Source organism: Cynocephalus volans, chromosome 9 (genome assembly GCF_027409185.1).
Source record: "Cynocephalus volans isolate mCynVol1 chromosome 9, mCynVol1.pri, whole genome shotgun sequence".
In the NCBI taxonomy this organism is placed as follows: domain Eukaryota; kingdom Metazoa; phylum Chordata; class Mammalia; order Dermoptera; family Cynocephalidae; genus Cynocephalus; species Cynocephalus volans.
Window position 1 is genome coordinate 60,225,221 of NC_084468.1, and position 7,064 is coordinate 60,232,284.

A 7,064-nucleotide genomic window follows, 5' to 3' on the forward strand; every position below is an offset into this window, starting at 1 on the left:
TTTTCAGTCATTATTTTCAGCCATATATTTTGAATGTAATTTCTATGTCTCTTCCTTTTCCTCTCCTTTGGATATGTCAGTGATGCACAGGTTATTTCACTTGAGAGAGTCCAGTATTTGCTGCATTGATATATTTCTGTTTCAGTTTTTCTTGTTCTTTTTTTTTTCCTTTGGTGGCTGGATGGTACATTCTTTTTCTTCTTTCTTTTTGTTCCTCTGATTTGATAATCTCATGTGTTCTATCTTTGAGCTCACTGATTCTTTCCTCTCTTTGGTTAAGTCTGCAGTTGGAGCTTATTGTCAAGTTTTTTAGTTCAGATAATGTATTCTTTATTTCTGGAATTTCTATTTTGTTTTAATTGGTTCAATTCCTTTTTCAAATTTCTCATTCTGTTCCTGGATTGTTTTCCAGATATCATTTAATTATCTATCTGTATTTTCTTGTGACTCCTTGAGCATCCTTAAGAGGGTTATTCTGAATTCTCTGTCAGACATTTCATAAATCCACTGTTCCTTTGGGTCCATTTCTGGTCTTTTGCTTGTTTCCTTTGTTGATGTCATATTTCCCTGTTCTTTCTCAATCTTCATGTCTTGATGCATGGGAGTTTAAGGAGACCACTACCTCTTCTAGGTTTTATAGGTGTCCTTTGGTGGTGTTAGACTTTTGCTGGTTAATATAAGAGCTTTGGCTCTGGTCCTTGGTTTTGGTTAATTCCAAAACTGGAGAACTTCCTGTAGGGACCAGCACTTGAGCTCTGTGGCTGCACTAAATTGCTGCTTTGCTGCTGACTCTCTGGGGAAGGCTTTTTGTGTGGACGGAATTTTAATTGTCCTTTTAATCACAAAAATGTGGAGATAGTAAAATGGGGACTTTTTAGGGCAATGAGATTATTTTGTGTGACCTACTAATGGTGAATACATGCCATTATAAATTTGTTAAAACCCACAGAATATACAACACAAAGATAAAACCCTCTTGTAAACTGTGAAATTTAGTTAATAATAATATATCAATATTGGATCATCAATTTTAACAAATGTACCACACTAATGGAAGGTGTTGATAATAGAATTAACTGTAGGGAGGAGGAGAGGGAGTACATAGAAACTCTCTTCCTCCTCAATTTTTCTGTAAATCTAAAACTTCCAAAAAATAATAAAGTGCATTAATTTGTTAAAAGACACCTTGTTATTATTTTAATATATTACAATATTTTGCAAATTGGTATGGTTTGCTAGAAATGATCTCCCTCTAGTGGTTCTGCAACAGAAAAACTAAGAGTATGAACCAGCTGGAGTCAAGGAAAAGACAGCAATAGTGGGACATGGTACTACTACAAACAAATTACATCTCAAATCTGTTAGCCATTGATGGAGTTTGGATGTGTTGTCCCCTCCAAAACTCATGTGGAAATTTGATCCCCAATGTGGCAGTGTTGGAAACTGATTGAGTCATGGGCACGGATCCCTCATGAATGGATTAATGCTCTCCCTGGGGGAGGAGGGAGTAATGAGTGAGTTCTCGCTCTATTAGTTCCTGGGAGATCTGGTTGTTTAATAGACCCTGGCACCTTCTCTCTCTCTCTTGCTTCCTCTCTCGCCATGTGATCTGCTTGTACCCACTGGCTACCTGTCACTTTCCGCCATGAGTAGAAGCAGCCTGAGGCCTGCACCAGATGCAGCTGTCCCAGAATCATAAGCCAAATAAACCTCTGTTCTTTATAAATTACCCAGACTCAGGTATTTCTGTTATAGCAACACAAAACGGACTAAAACAGCCATCCAGAAACCCAAGTAAGGACTCAAGTAGTCAGGAAGGAGGGTGATTAAGGATGACATCTAGGAAAAAACAGAGAGTAAACACTTAATTTTGTTTATTGGCATTTTCCCTTCTAGAATTTCTACTTGGCTCTTTTTGAAATCTGCTATACCATATTTAATAGTTCCAGTTTTCTGTCAAGCTTTGCATTTATCTCCTTGAACACAGTCTGAGTTTTTAAAAAGCAAACTATAATTCTAATTATCTTGATTCCACATGTGTCTTCTTCTATTTTCTGTTTTTCCTCTCATTCTTCCTCATGGGATCTTACCTTCTATTGAATCAGATTATCCTTAATAGCATGTTTAATGTTGTTTCTAAATATTTTTTGTAGAATCAATTTGGCCCAGAGAGTGTTTCTGTCAAAAGCCATGGGAAACAACAATCTGGATCGTCTTAATCCAGTTTTAGAGTGTGAGATTTTTCTGGGCCACTCATAAGAGAAATCCTGGCTGCAGTCCCTATGACGGTTTATTTACCCCTGGTCAGCCCTAGTCTATAGAAAGCTGTAGTTTTCTAGGGTTCTCACCTCTAGTGGGTCCCGGACTCTGACTTCAATCCCTCTAGCCCAACCAGCAAGCATGCAATTCAGCCACTTTGGGGTATCAGTCAGCTCTAGGGCAAGAACAGCTCCAAAAGCTGAACTCTCTAGATTTGCATCTTCTCCTTGATCTTGTCATAGTAGCTCCTCACTATCTTAATAACTCTTTGATGGTTTTAACATTTTTAAATACATTATTCAGCTTTTTAGTTGTATTGAGAAGGGAGAATTGGTACAGATTACTTAATCTACAATTACTGGAACCAGAAGTCCATTCCTGATCTTTGCTCCTAAACAATTCCAGGGTATCTTTGGCAGGGGGAAGACCTATTACCAATAAAAAGCTGTACAGTGCTCAAGGAGATTGTGGGTCCCAGTACCCGATGGTTCCCTAAAACTAAGAATGTGGAGACTCGGCCCCTGTTCTTCCCACCTGGGGCTCAGTTGCTAATTCTGATAGCAACTAAGTAGTAACTGAAGCAGTAAGAACTCCACATTGTGCCTCAGCCCACCCTATGTAATATGAAAAGTGGTTACTCTTTAAAGATACAATAGATCTGGATTTTTCACAAATTAAACACTAACAGTCCCCTCCTGTCCTGGATGAAGAAAAAATTAACAAGAAACTTATATGGAGTGTATGTGAGTGTGTTGTGTGTGTGTATATACTGGACTCTAAAATATCACTTTGGTCTTTCTACTGACTTTGAATATGTATAAACACTTTCATTTAAAAAGTAAAACATGGACCTGGGGATCAGACCCTCCACTCACAATGAGGCACACTGCCATCACCACCACCAACTAGCAGCTAGCTGCCACAACCACCGTGCAGGATGTTCTGCCAGCCACTGGAGTGCATTGACACAAAAAGAGTCACCAGCAGAGACCAAAGAAAAGGAGAGGCTCATTCCAGAGTGACAGAAGCTCATCCACAAAGCCCATCCAGAGTGACAGAAGAAGCATCTGCTCTATGATAATATTGGGGGACCTGAACACACGTCTCAGCATTGGACAGATCATCTAGGCAACAAATCAGCAGAGTAACCAATACTCTTTCAGAGGGAGAGAAGTCGTCTAGGGTAATTAAAGGGGGGAGGGAAGAGGGAGAAGGGGTGGAGAGGGACTGGACAAGGGGCATAAAGAAAAAGTATGATTTGTAACAATATATATGTAAGTAATATCAATTTGATCAATATATGTCAACGTTAAACCCCAAAAATATGTATAATCAACTATGATTCAATAAAAATTAAAAAATAAAAATAAATAAAAAGTAAAACAAATTATTATGCCAGGATTGTAAAAAGGTCCACTATTTTTTAATATATCTATTTACTTTTAATTGACAAATAAAAATTGTATATATTTATTGTATACAACATGATGTTTTGAAATACATATACATTGTGGAATGGCTAAATTGAGCTTATTATCATGTGCATTATCTCATTTACTTATTTTTTAGTGATGAGAACACTTAAAATCTATCTTTTAGGAATTTCACAAAAATACATTGTTATTGACTATAGTCACCATGTTGTACAATAAATCTCTTGAACATATTCCTCATATATAATTCAAATTTTGTATCCTTTGACCAACACCTCCCCAACTCCCCCATCATATGGTATTTTTTGGAGCTGGTGCAGCATAACAAATGATGACAATTACAGTCACCAACTTATTATGGAGACTTTGTTTTTTAAAGCAGAAGCAGATAGAAAATTTTTTAAATACAGAAAATTATAGGAAAGAAAATTAGTCACCCAAATCCCACCGTTCATACTATCATTAACACTTTCATGAATATTTTTTATTCAGTTTTTTCTGTGTGTGTAATAAGTATTTTCTCACAAAGTTAATTTATTTTTTATTTTTTATTTTTTATTTTTTGGCAGCTGGCCAGTACAGGAATCAAACTCTGGACCCTGGTGTTATCAGCACCAAGCTCTAACCAACTGAGCTAAGCAGCCAGCCCACAAACTTAAATTTATATTGCAGTACTATACACAGTTATATAAATCCTCTTTCTACTTAACTGTATATCATAAAATTTTTCTCGTATCTTTTTTTGCTAAAACATAATTTTAATGCCTAAATTGCTTTCCACTTTATTGACTAACCATAACTTAGGCACCAATTCCCTAATACTCTTAAATTTTGTACAAGAAAATCTTTGTTGATCTATCCTTATAAAAAGTAAAGTTGGAATTGTCTACCACTGTGTGAATTTTTTCCTCCTTTTCTTTACCTGAAAACTGGAAGCAGTGAGATGATTTGGGGTTTTTTTCCCTCTTTCCCTCTCCATTACTATGACATGATGATATGGACCAAGGATAATGGGGGGGGGGGCGGCATTTGGTACACAAAGAAGGAGAAGGGAAGAGAGAGTCTCTAGGAATAGTTTTGAATGGAAGACAGGCTAAGAGGTGGGCCATCCTAGTAGTGTGAAAGGTCCAACTAGCTAATAGGCACACCACCTATGGTGTAAGACCCCTCAATCAGCCCCATCCAGTGAGAAATCAGATGGAAATGACAACTTGCTCTGGAAATCTAGGAGAAAACAATGCAGGGCCCTAGATTCAAGGAATCTAGCAGTCATGGAAAATATTTAAATCCAAAAGAAAGGGTTCCCCTCCGCCTTACAAAGTATAAAGTAATATATAAACTGTTGTTTCCATAAGAGATGGAAGGACTCCTGCCTGTGAGTGGCCAGTGAGGATAAGTGACTGCACCTATGCCCTTGAGGAGTCCATGTGGGTTGGAAGACGTGACTCCAACCAGAAAGACTGTTTTGTACATTTATGTGGGCACCGTGTATATGCTTCATCAGCTGATGTGAGATTGCTTAATAATGTACTGTCTCTCCAGCCCTCTTCCACTCTGAAGGATGTAGTTGTAGGGTTACAGATAGGGAAACCCCACATAGTGTAATATGTACCAACACCTTTTTTTATCACTACTCAGATCAGACTTTGTGTCAGCAAGCTTCTCCTACTTAATTACCAATCACTTACCCACTTTAACACTCTGTCTCCTCCACACACTGTAATTGTGGTCTCATTTGCTTTTCAAAGAAATGTCTCACAGACTAATTGCAGCCAGTTACATTAATGCAATCTTAGAAACTGCTTAGGAAAGCTTTTACACTGTACCAAACAAGTGGATACCAGATGAGTCTGCTGAAACTTATGAGCTTACATTCTCATATCTAATCAAATCTCAGTCTTTGAACCATTGCAATAGTAAGCACATTTAAAAATTTTTTTTAATCCTGACAAATTATTCTAAGTGCTTTAGAGAAGTCATATAGTGAGAATACTGCAGAGTTGATACACATGACATATTCAAAAATGAAATCATCCTCCCTCGGGTTCCTCTTTCTGCACCCTCTGTTTTTGTTAATGGTTCCACCACATTCCACATCACCAAAGCTCATAACCATCATGACCCTTCCCTCTTCTGCCCATCACATCCAATCAGATGCCAATTCTCTTCATGTCTGCTTCAGCACCTTGGTAAAATTGAATTTTTTTGTTAGTTTATTTGTTTAGTATATGTAGTTTTTTTGGTTATTTTTAATCATTACACTATGTGAACATTTTTTGGCACTTTACCAATTTCTCCCTAACCCCCTTCTCCTCCCCCTTTCCTGCCTCTGGTGTCCTCGGTTCCGTTCTCTCCTTCTGAGAGCTCAAGGAATGATTGTGATTGTTTTATCTTTCTTAACTTTCCTTCTTCTTCTTCTCCCTCCCCCCAGCCCCAGCTCCCACTTAATGAGAGAAGACATGCAGTATTTCTCTTTATGTATCTGGCTTATTCAACTTAACATAATTTTCTCTAAATTCATTCATGTTACTGCTAATAGCAGAATTTCATTCCTTTTTATAGCAGAGCAGTATTCTACTGTGTATTATACCACATTTTCCTTATCCAGCCATCCCTGGTAAAATCGTGAAGAACATTTCTCTGATTTATATGGGTATGTTAATAACATGTGTTCCAAAACTGTATAAGTTTCTAAAAAATCTGATGTCTTGGTACAAATGCTATCTGTCATAATTTTGGCTGTTTTAAATTGTTGTGTGCCATAGAAATAACCAAATTTTCTCTTCCATTTTAAGTCTTACTGTCCACAGTTACTTGCTTTTTGCCTTTTCTTAAAGCTCTTTCAAGCAATTATAGTTTCAAGATATTGTGTCATCAAGAAAATTCATGGAAAGAATGAGAAGAATTCTGACAAGGACAGGTTTCTAATAAATTTGAGTTCATACCATTGGACTGAATTTCCAGAACTCTAATGAAGAAACTGATGGGTTTGTGAAACTGCTAACCAAGGTCAAACAGAGCAAAAGTTAGCTACATGGGACTGAATGAACTGATGAAGAATTATGGGTTTTTATGGCTTCTTTATTTTGAAATATAGCTTGTTCTTTTAAGTGTTTTGTTTTCCAGATTTAAGAAAACTTTTTAAGCTATAGCAGTTTGGTAAAATATACTTTTGTAAACAGAAATTGAAACAAGTACTTTTCTCTCTACTTGGTCACTTCAGAATTTGGAAATGATTTGTGAATATTCTTATTTTTATGGCAATATGTTTATTTACATAAGTTCAATAAGAATCTGTTCTCTTTAACAAGATACCATTGGAATCATTGGTTATATTACCAAGGCTTTGACTGGAATGTCATATTTGAAAAC